General features: G+C 35.8%; 14 non-coding genes across 14 annotated transcripts; all 14 read right to left on the reverse strand.

The window, feature by feature from the left end:
* Nucleotides 1-910: 910 nt before the first annotated feature.
* Nucleotides 911-1,029, reverse strand: LOC139506006 (5S ribosomal RNA). The gene has a single exon (XR_011659876.1). It is a non-coding gene; the product is annotated as a 5S ribosomal RNA (ribosomal RNA).
* A 142-nt stretch (nucleotides 1,030-1,171) lies between these two features.
* Nucleotides 1,172-1,290, reverse strand: LOC139506017 (5S ribosomal RNA). The gene has a single exon (XR_011659886.1). It is a non-coding gene; the product is annotated as a 5S ribosomal RNA (ribosomal RNA).
* A 1,996-nt stretch (nucleotides 1,291-3,286) lies between these two features.
* LOC139506018 (5S ribosomal RNA) lies at nucleotides 3,287-3,405 on the reverse strand. Its single transcript, XR_011659887.1, has one exon. It is a non-coding gene; the product is annotated as a 5S ribosomal RNA (ribosomal RNA).
* A 142-nt stretch (nucleotides 3,406-3,547) lies between these two features.
* LOC139506019 (5S ribosomal RNA) lies at nucleotides 3,548-3,666 on the reverse strand. Its single transcript, XR_011659888.1, has one exon. It is a non-coding gene; the product is annotated as a 5S ribosomal RNA (ribosomal RNA).
* A 1,996-nt stretch (nucleotides 3,667-5,662) lies between these two features.
* Nucleotides 5,663-5,781, reverse strand: LOC139506021 (5S ribosomal RNA). The gene has a single exon (XR_011659889.1). It is a non-coding gene; the product is annotated as a 5S ribosomal RNA (ribosomal RNA).
* A 142-nt stretch (nucleotides 5,782-5,923) lies between these two features.
* LOC139506007 (5S ribosomal RNA) lies at nucleotides 5,924-6,042 on the reverse strand. The gene has a single exon (XR_011659877.1). It is a non-coding gene; the product is annotated as a 5S ribosomal RNA (ribosomal RNA).
* Nucleotides 6,043-8,037: 1,995 nt separating this feature from the next.
* LOC139506008 (5S ribosomal RNA) lies at nucleotides 8,038-8,156 on the reverse strand. Its single transcript, XR_011659878.1, has one exon. It is a non-coding gene; the product is annotated as a 5S ribosomal RNA (ribosomal RNA).
* Nucleotides 8,157-8,298: 142 nt separating this feature from the next.
* LOC139506010 (5S ribosomal RNA) lies at nucleotides 8,299-8,417 on the reverse strand. The gene has a single exon (XR_011659879.1). It is a non-coding gene; the product is annotated as a 5S ribosomal RNA (ribosomal RNA).
* Nucleotides 8,418-10,413: 1,996 nt separating this feature from the next.
* LOC139506011 (5S ribosomal RNA) lies at nucleotides 10,414-10,532 on the reverse strand. Its single transcript, XR_011659880.1, has one exon. It is a non-coding gene; the product is annotated as a 5S ribosomal RNA (ribosomal RNA).
* A 142-nt stretch (nucleotides 10,533-10,674) lies between these two features.
* LOC139506012 (5S ribosomal RNA) lies at nucleotides 10,675-10,793 on the reverse strand. The gene has a single exon (XR_011659881.1). It is a non-coding gene; the product is annotated as a 5S ribosomal RNA (ribosomal RNA).
* A 1,996-nt stretch (nucleotides 10,794-12,789) lies between these two features.
* Nucleotides 12,790-12,908, reverse strand: LOC139506013 (5S ribosomal RNA). The gene has a single exon (XR_011659882.1). It is a non-coding gene; the product is annotated as a 5S ribosomal RNA (ribosomal RNA).
* Nucleotides 12,909-13,051: 143 nt separating this feature from the next.
* Nucleotides 13,052-13,170, reverse strand: LOC139506014 (5S ribosomal RNA). The gene has a single exon (XR_011659883.1). It is a non-coding gene; the product is annotated as a 5S ribosomal RNA (ribosomal RNA).
* Nucleotides 13,171-15,165: 1,995 nt separating this feature from the next.
* Nucleotides 15,166-15,284, reverse strand: LOC139506015 (5S ribosomal RNA). Its single transcript, XR_011659884.1, has one exon. It is a non-coding gene; the product is annotated as a 5S ribosomal RNA (ribosomal RNA).
* A 142-nt stretch (nucleotides 15,285-15,426) lies between these two features.
* On the reverse strand, nucleotides 15,427-15,545 carry LOC139506016 (5S ribosomal RNA). Its single transcript, XR_011659885.1, has one exon. It is a non-coding gene; the product is annotated as a 5S ribosomal RNA (ribosomal RNA).
* Nucleotides 15,546-17,545: the final 2,000 nt, after the last annotated feature.

Consider the following 17,545-nt stretch of genomic DNA (forward strand, 5'->3'; position numbering starts at 1 on the left):
AGATCGACAAGAAAATCTGTGTGCTTGTTCGACAAGTTTTAATCATTTGTTTCAAATAAATTGTACTTTTTGATATATAAATCATACACGAAAATCTTCAGCAGGAATTTTTCTTTCAGAATATGTCATAAGAATTAAACAAAATACCACGAGTGAAGAAATATTTACGATTAATGTACAACTTGTCAATTTCTCTCGTGCGATTCTTCCTCAGAAAACGTGTTGTATTATTTCACAAAAACTAGATTGTGCCGTAAAACTGATATACATTTGTAGTAAAATCATTTCTTTATATGTTTTTGCTTTCAGATATACGTAGAAATAAAGAGACTTCCCAGAAATTTAGATTTTGCCTTCGATATGAAAGCACACAAAGATGGCAAACTTCGAAACCGGGACTTCCTTGACCGAGATGAAAGACGTTTCAAATATTCGAATTTTTTACTAGAACTTTACAAGATATAATTAGTATTTATTGTTTATTATTTGTTTTTGCTATAATGATTTTTTTTTAGCTGATCAGAATCCTTTCAGAAAAATAGTGAATCATATATGCCCTGGTAAAAAAAAAAGAGGCGATTTCAAATGACGACAAATGGCGGATACCATATTATCACAGACGACCTTTACGAGACCTAATTTAAAAAAAAGAAATATATGTAGCCACATGCATGTGGAAGGAGTGGAATTCTTAAGTGTATCTAACTTGACTTGCATGTATTTCACGTAAAAATATTTCACCATGCAGATGGGTATTGAAAAATAAATAAATTTATGAATGATTTATTTTCTGTTTTCTTCATTCATTGATAGCTAGATATGTTGAATATTACATCCAAGTAAATTAGTTAAAAAAAAATCATACAACAATTATGTTTGGTAGGAATGCAAAATTATAAGTAAAAAAAAATGTCTACAACACCCGGTATTCCCAGGCGGTCACCCATCCAAGTACTAACCGGGCTCGACGTTGCTTAACTTCGGTGATCGGACGAGAACCGGTGTTTTCAACGTGATATGGTCGTAGACACAGAAGTGTTAAATTTTTTGATATATAAGGTTAGGTAGTAGCATTTTTGAACAAAATTTATATAAAATAGATTTTTTTCAGAAGCAAAACTTTACAATAATAATATGTTTGGTAGAAATTCAAAATTATAGGTACAAAAAATGTCTACAACACCCGGTATTCCCAGGCGGTCACCCATCCAAGTACTAACCGGGCTCGACGTTGCTTAACTTCGGTGATCGGACGAGAACCGGTGTTTTCAACGTGATATGGTCGTAGACACAGAAGTGTTAAAATTTTTGATATATAAAGTTAGGAAGTAAAGCAATTTTGAACAGATCTAGAATTTGTATAAAAAAAAGATTTTTTTCAGGTTTAAGATAGAAGCAAAACTAAATACTTACTGCACGATCCAGAGTGGAAGATAGTAAAACTTAGCAAGTACACATGGACTTTATAGTAAAAAAAAATTGCAGAGAAGAAAGAGAGATTTAGAATATGGGACAAGCTGTATTTTATTTGTGACTAATACCATGCAACAATTTCAGACTCTTTTTGAAAAAATTTGGTAGCCCTTAAAAGGGCTGTTTAAGCTTTAAAAGCATCATGATGCTTCCTTCATTTACTTCTTCTTTGGTGTCTTTGCCTTCTTTGGTTTAGCTGCAGCCTTTGTCTTCTTGGGAGATTTTGTGGCTTTCTTTGCAGATTTGGCAGCAGGTTTTGCAGCAGGTTTCTTTGCAGCTGGTTTCTTTGCTTTTGGTTTAGCTGCTTTCTTTTCACCTGCTGGTTTCTTTGCTGCAGGTTTCTTTGCGGCAGTCTTTTTGGTAGGTGTCTTTGCCTTCTTTGGCTTGGCGGCTTTAGGTTTAACTACTTTCTTTGCTGGTTTCTTAGCTGGTTTAGCCACTTCCCCAATCTTAAAGCTTCCAGAAGCGCCGGTACCCTTCGGACTGTTTCAAGCTATTGCTCTTCACTCCTGATTTCAGAGCTAACTTCAAGTGAGTGTTGACTGTTTTTGCATCGCTACCAACGCTGAAGTTTGCTAAGATATACTTAAGGATGGCTTGACGGCTGGAGCCTCCACGCTCTTTCAAAGCAGATATAGCCTTTCCGACCATCTCGCTGTATTTTGGATGAGTAGCTACTTTCTTTGGTTTAGCTGCAGCTTTCTTCTTTGGTGACTTAGCTGGGGTCTTTACTACTGGTGCTGGTGCGTCTGACATTTTGCGGCTTTGGTTGTTGAACGATGTGTGCGAATGAACGACAGATTACAATGATATGCAATTCGCACTGACACAGAGTGTAATTATCTATCTAACGCGGACCTCGACGAGAGCACCCTTAAACTTTCATGACAATCTAATTCAAACAGATCGACAAGAAAATCTGTGTGCTTGTTCGACAAGTTTTAATCATTTGTTTCAAATAAATTGTACTTTTTGATATATAAATCATACACGAAAATCTTCAGCAGGAATTTTTCTTTCAGAATATGTCATAAGAATTAAACAAAATACCACGAGTGAAGAAATATTTACGATTAATGTACAACTTGTCAATTTCTCTCGTGCGATTCTTCCTCAGAAAACGTGTTGTATTATTTCACAAAAACTAGATTGTGCCGTAAAACTGATATACATTTGTAGTAAAATCATTTCTTTATATGTTTTTGCTTTCAGATATACGTAGAAATAAAGAGACTTCCCAGAAATTTAGATTTTGCCTTCGATATGAAAGCACACAAAGATGGCAAACTTCGAAACCGGGACTTCCTTGACCGAGATGAAAGACGTTTCAAATATTCGAATTTTTTACTAGAACTTTACAAGATATAATTAGTATTTATTGTTTATTATTTGTTTTTGCTATAATGATTTTTTTTTAGCTGATCAGAATCCTTTCAGAAAAATAGTGAATCATATATGCCCTGGTAAAAAAAAAAGAGGCGATTTCAAATGACGACAAATGGCGGATACCATATTATCACAGACGACCTTTACGAGACCTAATTTAAAAAAAAGAAATATATGTAGCCACATGCATGTGGAAGGAGTGGAATTCTTAAGTGTATCTAACTTGACTTGCATGTATTTCACGTAAAAATATTTCACCATGCAGATGGGTATTGAAAAATAAATAAATTTATGAATGATTTATTTTCTGTTTTCTTCATTCATTGATAGCTAGATATGTTGAATATTACATCCAAGTAAATTAGTTAAAAAAAAATCATACAACAATTATGTTTGGTAGGAATGCAAAATTATAAGTAAAAAAAAATGTCTACAACACCCGGTATTCCCAGGCGGTCACCCATCCAAGTACTAACCGGGCTCGACGTTGCTTAACTTCGGTGATCGGACGAGAACCGGTGTTTTCAACGTGATATGGTCGTAGACACAGAAGTGTTAAATTTTTTGATATATAAGGTTAGGTAGTAGCATTTTTGAACAAAATTTATATAAAATAGATTTTTTTCAGAAGCAAAACTTTACAATAATAATATGTTTGGTAGAAATTCAAAATTATAGGTACAAAAAATGTCTACAACACCCGGTATTCCCAGGCGGTCACCCATCCAAGTACTAACCGGGCTCGACGTTGCTTAACTTCGGTGATCGGACGAGAACCGGTGTTTTCAACGTGATATGGTCGTAGACACAGAAGTGTTAAAATTTTTGATATATAAAGTTAGGAAGTAAAGCAATTTTGAACAGATCTAGAATTTGTATAAAAAAAAGATTTTTTTCAGGTTTAAGATAGAAGCAAAACTAAATACTTACTGCACGATCCAGAGTGGGAAGATAGTAAAACTTAGCAAGTACACATGGACTTTATAGTAAAAAAAAATTGCAGAGAAGAAAGAGAGATTTAGAATATGGGACAAGCTGTATTTTATTTGTGACTAATACCATGCAACAATTTCAGACTCTTTTTGAAAAAATTTGGTAGCCCTTAAAAGGGCTGTTTAAGCTTTAAAAGCATCATGATGCTTCCTTCATTTACTTCTTCTTTGGTGTCTTTGCCTTCTTTGGTTTAGCTGCAGCCTTTGTCTTCTTGGGAGATTTTGTGGCTTTCTTTGCAGATTTGGCAGCAGGTTTTGCAGCAGGTTTCTTTGCAGCTGGTTTCTTTGCTTTTGGTTTAGCTGCTTTCTTTTCACCTGCTGGTTTCTTTGCTGCAGGTTTCTTTGCGGCAGTCTTTTTGGTAGGTGTCTTTGCCTTCTTTGGCTTGGCGGCTTTAGGTTTAACTACTTTCTTTGCTGGTTTCTTAGCTGGTTTAGCCACTTCCCCAATCTTAAAGCTTCCAGAAGCGCCGGTACCCTTCGACTGTTTCAAGCTATTGCTCTTCACTCCTGATTTCAGAGCTAACTTCAAGTGAGTGTTGACTGTTTTTGCATCGCTACCAACGCTGAAGTTTGCTAAGATATACTTAAGGATGGCTTGACGGCTGGAGCCTCCACGCTCTTTCAAAGCAGATATAGCCTTTCCGACCATCTCGCTGTATTTTGGATGAGTAGCTACTTTCTTTGGTTTAGCTGCAGCTTTCTTCTTTGGTGACTTAGCTGGGGTCTTTACTACTGGTGCTGGTGCGTCTGACATTTTGCGGCTTTGGTTGTTGAACGATGTGTGCGAATGAACGACAGATTACAATGATATGCAATTCGCACTGACACAGAGTGTAATTATCTATCTAACGCGGACCTCGACGAGAGCACCCTTAAACTTTCATGACAATCTAATTCAAACAGATCGACAAGAAAATCTGTGTGCTTGTTCGACAAGTTTTAATCATTTGTTTCAAATAAATTGTACTTTTTGATATATAAATCATACACGAAAATCTTCAGCAGGAATTTTTCTTTCAGAATATGTCATAAGAATTAAACAAAATACCACGAGTGAAGAAATATTTACGATTAATGTACAACTTGTCAATTTCTCTCGTGCGATTCTTCCTCAGAAAACGTGTTGTATTATTTCACAAAAACTAGATTGTGCCGTAAAACTGATATACATTTGTAGTAAAATCATTTCTTTATATGTTTTTGCTTTCAGATATACGTAGAAATAAAGAGACTTCCCAGAAATTTAGATTTTGCCTTCGATATGAAAGCACACAAAGATGGCAAACTTCGAAACCGGGACTTCCTTGACCGAGATGAAAGACGTTTCAAATATTCGAATTTTTTACTAGAACTTTACAAGATATAATTAGTATTTATTGTTTATTATTTGTTTTTGCTATAATGATTTTTTTTTAGCTGATCAGAATCCTTTCAGAAAAATAGTGAATCATATATGCCCTGGTAAAAAAAAAAGAGGCGATTTCAAATGACGACAAATGGCGGATACCATATTATCACAGACGACCTTTACGAGACCTAATTTAAAAAAAAGAAATATATGTAGCCACATGCATGTGGAAGGAGTGGAATTCTTAAGTGTATCTAACTTGACTTGCATGTATTTCACGTAAAAATATTTCACCATGCAGATGGGTATTGAAAAATAAATAAATTTATGAATGATTTATTTTCTGTTTTCTTCATTCATTGATAGCTAGATATGTTGAATATTACATCCAAGTAAATTAGTTAAAAAAAAATCATACAACAATTATGTTTGGTAGGAATGCAAAATTATAAGTAAAAAAAAATGTCTACAACACCCGGTATTCCCAGGCGGTCACCCATCCAAGTACTAACCGGGCTCGACGTTGCTTAACTTCGGTGATCGGACGAGAACCGGTGTTTTCAACGTGATATGGTCGTAGACACAGAAGTGTTAAATTTTTTGATATATAAGGTTAGGTAGTAGCATTTTTGAACAAAATTTATATAAAATAGATTTTTTTCAGAAGCAAAACTTTACAATAATAATATGTTTGGTAGAAATTCAAAATTATAGGTACAAAAAATGTCTACAACACCCGGTATTCCCAGGCGGTCACCCATCCAAGTACTAACCGGGCTCGACGTTGCTTAACTTCGGTGATCGGACGAGAACCGGTGTTTTCAACGTGATATGGTCGTAGACACAGAAGTGTTAAAATTTTTGATATATAAAGTTAGGAAGTAAAGCAATTTTGAACAGATCTAGAATTTGTATAAAAAAAAGATTTTTTTCAGGTTTAAGATAGAAGCAAAACTAAATACTTACTGCACGATCCAGAGTGGAAGATAGTAAAACTTAGCAAGTACACATGGACTTTATAGTAAAAAAAAATTGCAGAGAAGAAAGAGAGATTTAGAATATGGGACAAGCTGTATTTTATTTGTGACTAATACCATGCAACAATTTCAGACTCTTTTTGAAAAAATTTGGTAGCCCTTAAAAGGGCTGTTTAAGCTTTAAAAGCATCATGATGCTTCCTTCATTTACTTCTTCTTTGGTGTCTTTGCCTTCTTTGGTTTAGCTGCAGCCTTTGTCTTCTTGGGAGATTTTGTGGCTTTCTTTGCAGATTTGGCAGCAGGTTTTGCAGCAGGTTTCTTTGCAGCTGGTTTCTTTGCTTTTGGTTTAGCTGCTTTCTTTTCACCTGCTGGTTTCTTTGCTGCAGGTTTCTTTGCGGCAGTCTTTTTGGTAGGTGTCTTTGCCTTCTTTGGCTTGGCGGCTTTAGGTTTAACTACTTTCTTTGCTGGTTTCTTAGCTGGTTTAGCCACTTCCCCAATCTTAAAGCTTCCAGAAGCGCCGGTACCCTTCGACTGTTTCAAGCTATTGCTCTTCACTCCTGATTTCAGAGCTAACTTCAAGTGAGTGTTGACTGTTTTTGCATCGCTACCAACGCTGAAGTTTGCTAAGATATACTTAAGGATGGCTTGACGGCTGGAGCCTCCACGCTCTTTCAAAGCAGATATAGCCTTTCCGACCATCTCGCTGTATTTTGGATGAGTAGCTACTTTCTTTGGTTTAGCTGCAGCTTTCTTCTTTGGTGACTTAGCTGGGGTCTTTACTACTGGTGCTGGTGCGTCTGACATTTTGCGGCTTTGGTTGTTGAACGATGTGTGCGAATGAACGACAGATTACAATGATATGCAATTCGCACTGACACAGAGTGTAATTATCTATCTAACGCGGACCTCGACGAGAGCACCCTTAAACTTTCATGACAATCTAATTCAAACAGATCGACAAGAAAATCTGTGTGCTTGTTCGACAAGTTTTAATCATTTGTTTCAAATAAATTGTACTTTTTGATATATAAATCATACACGAAAATCTTCAGCAGGAATTTTTCTTTCAGAATATGTCATAAGAATTAAACAAAATACCACGAGTGAAGAAATATTTACGATTAATGTACAACTTGTCAATTTCTCTCGTGCGATTCTTCCTCAGAAAACGTGTTGTATTATTTCACAAAAACTAGATTGTGCCGTAAAACTGATATACATTTGTAGTAAAATCATTTCTTTATATGTTTTTGCTTTCAGATATACGTAGAAATAAAGAGACTTCCCAGAAATTTAGATTTTGCCTTCGATATGAAAGCACACAAAGATGGCAAACTTCGAAACCGGGACTTCCTTGACCGAGATGAAAGACGTTTCAAATATTCGAATTTTTTACTAGAACTTTACAAGATATAATTAGTATTTATTGTTTATTATTTGTTTTTGCTATAATGATTTTTTTTTAGCTGATCAGAATCCTTTCAGAAAAATAGTGAATCATATATGCCCTGGTAAAAAAAAAAGAGGCGATTTCAAATGACGACAAATGGCGGATACCATATTATCACAGACGACCTTTACGAGACCTAATTTAAAAAAAAGAAATATATGTAGCCACATGCATGTGGAAGGAGTGGAATTCTTAAGTGTATCTAACTTGACTTGCATGTATTTCACGTAAAAATATTTCACCATGCAGATGGGTATTGAAAAATAAATAAATTTATGAATGATTTATTTTCTGTTTTCTTCATTCATTGATAGCTAGATATGTTGAATATTACATCCAAGTAAATTAGTTAAAAAAAAATCATACAACAATTATGTTTGGTAGGAATGCAAAATTATAAGTAAAAAAAAATGTCTACAACACCCGGTATTCCCAGGCGGTCACCCATCCAAGTACTAACCGGGCTCGACGTTGCTTAACTTCGGTGATCGGACGAGAACCGGTGTTTTCAACGTGATATGGTCGTAGACACAGAAGTGTTAAATTTTTTGATATATAAGGTTAGGTAGTAGCATTTTTGAACAAAATTTATATAAAATAGATTTTTTTCAGAAGCAAAACTTTACAATAATAATATGTTTGGTAGAAATTCAAAATTATAGGTACAAAAAATGTCTACAACACCCGGTATTCCCAGGCGGTCACCCATCCAAGTACTAACCGGGCTCGACGTTGCTTAACTTCGGTGATCGGACGAGAACCGGTGTTTTCAACGTGATATGGTCGTAGACACAGAAGTGTTAAAATTTTTGATATATAAAGTTAGGAAGTAAAGCAATTTTGAACAGATCTAGAATTTGTATAAAAAAAAGATTTTTTTCAGGTTTAAGATAGAAGCAAAACTAAATACTTACTGCACGATCCAGAGTGGAAGATAGTAAAACTTAGCAAGTACACATGGACTTTATAGTAAAAAAAAATTGCAGAGAAGAAAGAGAGATTTAGAATATGGGACAAGCTGTATTTTATTTGTGACTAATACCATGCAACAATTTCAGACTCTTTTTGAAAAAATTTGGTAGCCCTTAAAAGGGCTGTTTAAGCTTTAAAAGCATCATGATGCTTCCTTCATTTACTTCTTCTTTGGTGTCTTTGCCTTCTTTGGTTTAGCTGCAGCCTTTGTCTTCTTGGGAGATTTTGTGGCTTTCTTTGCAGATTTGGCAGCAGGTTTTGCAGCAGGTTTCTTTGCAGCTGGTTTCTTTGCTTTTGGTTTAGCTGCTTTCTTTTCACCTGCTGGTTTCTTTGCTGCAGGTTTCTTTGCGGCAGTCTTTTTGGTAGGTGTCTTTGCCTTCTTTGGCTTGGCGGCTTTAGGTTTAACTACTTTCTTTGCTGGTTTCTTAGCTGGTTTAGCCACTTCCCCCAATCTTAAAGCTTCCAGAAGCGCCGGTACCCTTCGACTGTTTCAAGCTATTGCTCTTCACTCCTGATTTCAGAGCTAACTTCAAGTGAGTGTTGACTGTTTTTGCATCGCTACCAACGCTGAAGTTTGCTAAGATATACTTAAGGATGGCTTGACGGCTGGAGCCTCCACGCTCTTTCAAAGCAGATATAGCCTTTCCGACCATCTCGCTGTATTTTGGATGAGTAGCTACTTTCTTTGGTTTAGCTGCAGCTTTCTTCTTTGGTGACTTAGCTGGGGTCTTTACTACTGGTGCTGGTGCGTCTGACATTTTGCGGCTTTGGTTGTTGAACGATGTGTGCGAATGAACGACAGATTACAATGATATGCAATTCGCACTGACACAGAGTGTAATTATCTATCTAACGCGGACCTCGACGAGAGCACCCTTAAACTTTCATGACAATCTAATTCAAACAGATCGACAAGAAAATCTGTGTGCTTGTTCGACAAGTTTTAATCATTTGTTTCAAATAAATTGTACTTTTTGATATATAAATCATACACGAAAATCTTCAGCAGGAATTTTTCTTTCAGAATATGTCATAAGAATTAAACAAAATACCACGAGTGAAGAAATATTTACGATTAATGTACAACTTGTCAATTTCTCTCGTGCGATTCTTCCTCAGAAAACGTGTTGTATTATTTCACAAAAACTAGATTGTGCCGTAAAACTGATATACATTTGTAGTAAAATCATTTCTTTATATGTTTTTGCTTTCAGATATACGTAGAAATAAAGAGACTTCCCAGAAATTTAGATTTTGCCTTCGATATGAAAGCACACAAAGATGGCAAACTTCGAAACCGGGACTTCCTTGACCGAGATGAAAGACGTTTCAAATATTCGAATTTTTTACTAGAACTTTACAAGATATAATTAGTATTTATTGTTTATTATTTGTTTTTGCTATAATGATTTTTTTTTAGCTGATCAGAATCCTTTCAGAAAAATAGTGAATCATATATGCCCTGGTAAAAAAAAAAGAGGCGATTTCAAATGACGACAAATGGCGGATACCATATTATCACAGACGACCTTTACGAGACCTAATTTAAAAAAAAGAAATATATGTAGCCACATGCATGTGGAAGGAGTGGAATTCTTAAGTGTATCTAACTTGACTTGCATGTATTTCACGTAAAAATATTTCACCATGCAGATGGGTATTGAAAAATAAATAAATTTATGAATGATTTATTTTCTGTTTTCTTCATTCATTGATAGCTAGATATGTTGAATATTACATCCAAGTAAATTAGTTAAAAAAAAATCATACAACAATTATGTTTGGTAGGAATGCAAAATTATAAGTAAAAAAAAATGTCTACAACACCCGGTATTCCCAGGCGGTCACCCATCCAAGTACTAACCGGGCTCGACGTTGCTTAACTTCGGTGATCGGACGAGAACCGGTGTTTTCAACGTGATATGGTCGTAGACACAGAAGTGTTAAATTTTTTGATATATAAGGTTAGGTAGTAGCATTTTTGAACAAAATTTATATAAAATAGATTTTTTTCAGAAGCAAAACTTTACAATAATAATATGTTTGGTAGAAATTCAAAATTATAGGTACAAAAAATGTCTACAACACCCGGTATTCCCAGGCGGTCACCCATCCAAGTACTAACCGGGCTCGACGTTGCTTAACTTCGGTGATCGGACGAGAACCGGTGTTTTCAACGTGATATGGTCGTAGACACAGAAGTGTTAAAATTTTTGATATATAAAGTTAGGAAGTAAAGCAATTTTGAACAGATCTAGAATTTGTATAAAAAAAAGATTTTTTTCAGGTTTAAGATAGAAGCAAAACTAAATACTTACTGCACGATCCAGAGTGGAAGATAGTAAAACTTAGCAAGTACACATGGACTTTATAGTAAAAAAAAATTGCAGAGAAGAAAGAGAGATTTAGAATATGGGACAAGCTGTATTTTATTTGTGACTAATACCATGCAACAATTTCAGACTCTTTTTGAAAAAATTTGGTAGCCCTTAAAAGGGCTGTTTAAGCTTTAAAAGCATCATGATGCTTCCTTCATTTACTTCTTCTTTGGTGTCTTTGCCTTCTTTGGTTTAGCTGCAGCCTTTGTCTTCTTGGGAGATTTTGTGGCTTTCTTTGCAGATTTGGCAGCAGGTTTTGCAGCAGGTTTCTTTGCAGCTGGTTTCTTTGCTTTTGGTTTAGCTGCTTTCTTTTCACCTGCTGGTTTCTTTGCTGCAGGTTTCTTTGCGGCAGTCTTTTTGGTAGGTGTCTTTGCCTTCTTTGGCTTGGCGGCTTTAGGTTTAACTACTTTCTTTGCTGGTTTCTTAGCTGGTTTAGCCACTTCCCCAATCTTAAAGCTTCCAGAAGCGCCGGTACCCTTCGACTGTTTCAAGCTATTGCTCTTCACTCCTGATTTCAGAGCTAACTTCAAGTGAGTGTTGACTGTTTTTGCATCGCTACCAACGCTGAAGTTTGCTAAGATATACTTAAGGATGGCTTGACGGCTGGAGCCTCCACGCTCTTTCAAAGCAGATATAGCCTTTCCGACCATCTCGCTGTATTTTGGATGAGTAGCTACTTTCTTTGGTTTAGCTGCAGCTTTCTTCTTTGGTGACTTAGCTGGGGTCTTTACTACTGGTGCTGGTGCGTCTGACATTTTGCGGCTTTGGTTGTTGAACGATGTGTGCGAATGAACGACAGATTACAATGATATGCAATTCGCACTGACACAGAGTGTAATTATCTATCTAACGCGGACCTCGACGAGAGCACCCTTAAACTTTCATGACAATCTAATTCAAACAGATCGACAAGAAAATCTGTGTGCTTGTTCGACAAGTTTTAATCATTTGTTTCAAATAAATTGTACTTTTTGATATATAAATCATACACGAAAATCTTCAGCAGGAATTTTTCTTTCAGAATATGTCATAAGAATTAAACAAAATACCACGAGTGAAGAAATATTTACGATTAATGTACAACTTGTCAATTTCTCTCGTGCGATTCTTCCTCAGAAAACGTGTTGTATTATTTCACAAAAACTAGATTGTGCCGTAAAACTGATATACATTTGTAGTAAAATCATTTCTTTATATGTTTTTGCTTTCAGATATACGTAGAAATAAAGAGACTTCCCAGAAATTTAGATTTTGCCTTCGATATGAAAGCACACAAAGATGGCAAACTTCGAAACCGGGACTTCCTTGACCGAGATGAAAGACGTTTCAAATATTCGAATTTTTTACTAGAACTTTACAAGATATAATTAGTATTTATTGTTTATTATTTGTTTTTGCTATAATGATTTTTTTTTAGCTGATCAGAATCCTTTCAGAAAAATAGTGAATCATATATGCCCTGGTAAAAAAAAAAAGAGGCGATTTCAAATGACGACAAATGGCGGATACCATATTATCACAGACGACCTTTACGAGACCTAATTTAAAAAAAAGAAATATATGTAGCCACATGCATGTGGAAGGAGTGGAATTCTTAAGTGTATCTAACTTGACTTGCATGTATTTCACGTAAAAATATTTCACCATGCAGATGGGTATTGAAAAATAAATAAATTTATGAATGATTTATTTTCTGTTTTCTTCATTCATTGATAGCTAGATATGTTGAATATTACATCCAAGTAAATTAGTTAAAAAAAAATCATACAACAATTATGTTTGGTAGGAATGCAAAATTATAAGTAAAAAAAAATGTCTACAACACCCGGTATTCCCAGGCGGTCACCCATCCAAGTACTAACCGGGCTCGACGTTGCTTAACTTCGGTGATCGGACGAGAACCGGTGTTTTCAACGTGATATGGTCGTAGACACAGAAGTGTTAAATTTTTTGATATATAAGGTTAGGTAGTAGCATTTTTGAACAAAAATTTATATAAAATAGATTTTTTTCAGAAGCAAAACTTTACAATAATAATATGTTTGGTAGAAATTCAAAATTATAGGTACAAAAAATGTCTACAACACCCGGTATTCCCAGGCGGTCACCCATCCAAGTACTAACCGGGCTCGACGTTGCTTAACTTCGGTGATCGGACGAGAACCGGTGTTTTCAACGTGATATGGTCGTAGACACAGAAGTGTTAAAATTTTTGATATATAAAGTTAGGAAGTAAAGCAATTTTGAACAGATCTAGAATTTGTATAAAAAAAAGATTTTTTTCAGGTTTAAGATAGAAGCAAAACTAAATACTTACTGCACGATCCAGAGTGGAAGATAGTAAAACTTAGCAAGTACACATGGACTTTATAGTAAAAAAAAATTGCAGAGAAGAAAGAGAGATTTAGAATATGGGACAAGCTGTATTTTATTTGTGACTAATACCATGCAACAATTTCAGACTCTTTTTGAAAAAATTTGGTAGCCCTTAAAAGGGCTGTTTAAGCTTTAAAAGCATCATGATGCTTCCTTCATTTACTTCTTCTTTGGTGTCTTTGCCTTCTTTGGTTTAGCTGCAGCCTTTGTCTTCTTGGGAGATTTTGTGGCTTTCTTTGCAGATTTGGCAGCAGGTTTTGCAGCAGGTTTCTTTGCAGCTGGTTTCTTTGCTTTTGGTTTAGCTGCTTTCTTTTCACCTGCTGGTTTCTTTGCTGCAGGTTTCTTTGCGGCAGTCTTTTTGGTAGGTGTCTTTGCCTTCTTTGGCTTGGCGGCTTTAGGTTTAACTACTTTCTTTGCTGGTTTCTTAGCTGGTTTAGCCACTTCCCCAATCTTAAAGCTTCCAGAAGCGCCGGTACCCTTCGACTGTTTCAAGCTATTGCTCTTCACTCCTGATTTCAGAGCTAACTTCAAGTGAGTGTTGACTGTTTTTGCATCGCTACCAACGCTGAAGTTTGCTAAGATATACTTAAGGATGGCTTGACGGCTGGAGCCTCCACGCTCTTTCAAAGCAGATATAGCCTTTCCGACCATCTCGCTGTATTTTGGATGAGTAGCTACTTTCTTTGGTTTAGCTGCAGCTTTCTTCTTTGGTGACTTAGCTGGGGTCTTTACTACTGGTGCTGGTGCGTCTGACATTTTGCGGCTTTGGTTGTTGAACGATGTGTGCGAATGAACGACAGATTACAATGATATGCAATTCGCACTGACACAGAGTGTAATTATCTATCTAACGCGGACCTCGACGAGAGCACCCTTAAACTTTCATGACAATCTAATTCAAACAGATCGACAAGAAAATCTGTGTGCTTGTTCGACAAGTTTTAATCATTTGTTTCAAATAAATTGTACTTTTTGATATATAAATCATACACGAAAATCTTCAGCAGGAATTTTTCTTTCAGAATATGTCATAAGAATTAAACAAAATACCACGAGTGAAGAAATATTTACGATTAATGTACAACTTGTCAATTTCTCTCGTGCGATTCTTCCTCAGAAAACGTGTTGTATTATTTCACAAAAACTAGATTGTGCCGTAAAACTGATATACATTTGTAGTAAAATCATTTCTTTATATGTTTTTGCTTTCAGATATACGTAGAAATAAAGAGACTTCCCAGAAATTTAGATTTTGCCTTCGATATGAAAGCACACAAAGATGGCAAACTTCGAAACCGGGACTTCCTTGACCGAGATGAAAGACGTTTCAAATATTCGAATTTTTTACTAGAACTTTACAAGATATAATTAGTATTTATTGTTTATTATTTGTTTTTGCTATAATGATTTTTTTTTAGCTGATCAGAATCCTTTCAGAAAAATAGTGAATCATATATGCCCTGGTAAAAAAAAAAGAGGCGATTTCAAATGACGACAAATGGCGGATACCATATTATCACAGACGACCTTTACGAGACCTAATTTAAAAAAAAGAAATATATGTAGCCACATGCATGTGGAAGGAGTGGAATTCTTAAGTGTATCTAACTTGACTTGCATGTATTTCACGTAAAAATATTTCACCATGCAGATGGGTATTGAAAAATAAATAAATTTATGAATGATTTATTTTCTGTTTTCTTCATTCATTGATAGCTAGATATGTTGAATATTACATCCAAGTAAATTAGTTAAAAAAAAATCATACAACAATTATGTTTGGTAGGAATGCAAAATTATAAGTAAAAAAAAATGTCTACAACACCCGGTATTCCCAGGCGGTCACCCATCCAAGTACTAACCGGGCTCGACGTTGCTTAACTTCGGTGATCGGACGAGAACCGGTGTTTTCAACGTGATATGGTCGTAGACACAGAAGTGTTAAATTTTTTGATATATAAGGTTAGGTAGTAGCATTTTTGAACAAAATTTATATAAAATAGATTTTTTTCAGAAGCAAAACTTTACAATAATAATATGTTTGGTAGAAATTCAAAATTATAGGTACAAAAAATGTCTACAACACCCGGTATTCCCAGGCGGTCACCCATCCAAGTACTAACCGGGCTCGACGTTGCTTAACTTCGGTGATCGGACGAGAACCGGTGTTTTCAACGTGATATGGTCGTAGACACAGAAGTGTTAAAATTTTTGATATATAAAGTTAGGAAGTAAAGCAATTTTGAACAGATCTAGAATTTGTATAAAAAAAAAGATTTTTTTCAGGTTTAAGATAGAAGCAAAACTAAATACTTACTGCACGATCCAGAGTGGAAGATAGTAAAACTTAGCAAGTACACATGGACTTTATAGTAAAAAAAAATTGCAGAGAAGAAAGAGAGATTTAGAATATGGGACAAGCTGTATTTTATTTGTGACTAATACCATGCAACAATTTCAGACTCTTTTTGAAAAAATTTGGTAGCCCTTAAAAGGGCTGTTTAAGCTTTAAAAGCATCATGATGCTTCCTTCATTTACTTCTTCTTTGGTGTCTTTGCCTTCTTTGGTTTAGCTGCAGCCTTTGTCTTCTTGGGAGATTTTGTGGCTTTCTTTGCAGATTTGGCAGCAGGTTTTGCAGCAGGTTTCTTTGCAGCTGGTTTCTTTGCTTTTGGTTTAGCTGCTTTCTTTTCACCTGCTGGTTTCTTTGCTGCAGGTTTCTTTGCGGCAGTCTTTTTGGTAGGTGTCTTTGCCTTCTTTGGCTTGGCGGCTTTAGGTTTAACTACTTTCTTTGCTGGTTTCTTAGCTGGTTTAGCCACTTCCCCAATCTTAAAGCTTCCAGAAGCGCCGGTACCCTTCGACTGTTTCAAGCTATTGCTCTTCACTCCTGATTTCAGAGCTAACTTCAAGTGAGTGTTGACTGTTTTTGCATCGCTACCAACGCTGAAGTTTGCTAAGATATACTTAAGGATGGCTTGACGGCTGGAGCCTCCACGCTCTTTCAAAGCAGATATAGCCTTTCCGACCATCTCGCTGTATTTGGATGAGTAGCTACTTTCTTTGGTTTAGCTGCAGCTTTCTTCTTTGGTGACTTAGCTGGGGTCTTTACTACTGGTGCTGGTGCGTCTGACATTTTGCGGCTTTGGTTGTTGAACGATGTGTGCGAATGAACGACAGATTACAATGATATGCAATTCGCACTGACACAGAGTGTAATTATCTATCTAACGCGGACCTCGACGAGAGCACCCTTAAACTTTCATGACAATCTAATTCAAACAGATCGACAAGAAAATCTGTGTGCTTGTTCGACAAGTTTTAATCATTTGTTTCAAATAAATTGTACTTTTTGATATATAAATCATACGGTATTCAACCCATATTGTTAAAATCTACGAGAGCACACGAAAATAATCATATTCCTACATTCTTGCGCGGAAAAAAAAATTGTTACAAAAGCTGAGACGATCATGAGTTTGATCTGAAATCACTTCTCCATAATATTAAGTTTTGGTGTACGGCATCCTTGTTTCCTCTCAGATATAACAACTTGTTCAATAAACAATGTTTAGGAGTTAAATATAAGTTTAGCCGTATCGTTCAGGATGCCGAACCGGAAATAATCCCAAGAGGTTAAATGAAAAGAAGTCCGTTTCATATAATCTCAACCAATCAATTACCGACCTTGCAAGGGCTGTATAGCCAGTCAAGGTTGTTAAAAACTTCCATTTGTTGTCCAGTCACGCCTCAGTCAGTACAGTTAAACGGATGTGTTTGGTCAGCTCATAATTATCTGCAAACAACAATAGGTCATTGCATTGAAAAACATAACGAATTAATTATGGATTTCATGAACCTAGAGATATCAATAACGCTGTACCCTCCAAGTCTGCTCCAAAACGATGTGGGAGTGTTTGATGTCCCGGCAACGTCTGAGGTCACTGTATTTTCATATTGTCTTCTTCTTAGATATGGTAGTTAAACAGTCAATAATGAGTACTCAATACTTGTGCGTTACGTAGGTCACGTTGGTAATGTATTTACAATAAAAGATCAAAGATCAAAAAGAAAATACGGTGCATGCTGTACAGTTGGTGCAGGATAAAACATTCCATCATCTAGGTAACCAGTGACTCGAAAGCTTCAATGGTGGGATCTTTCACTGTTCCAGGCTACTACTGTTCTTGGAAAGAAT

Source organism: Mytilus edulis, unplaced genomic scaffold (assembly GCF_963676685.1).
Source record: "Mytilus edulis unplaced genomic scaffold, xbMytEdul2.2 SCAFFOLD_2120, whole genome shotgun sequence".
Lineage (NCBI taxonomy): Eukaryota > Metazoa > Mollusca > Bivalvia > Mytilida > Mytilidae > Mytilus > Mytilus edulis.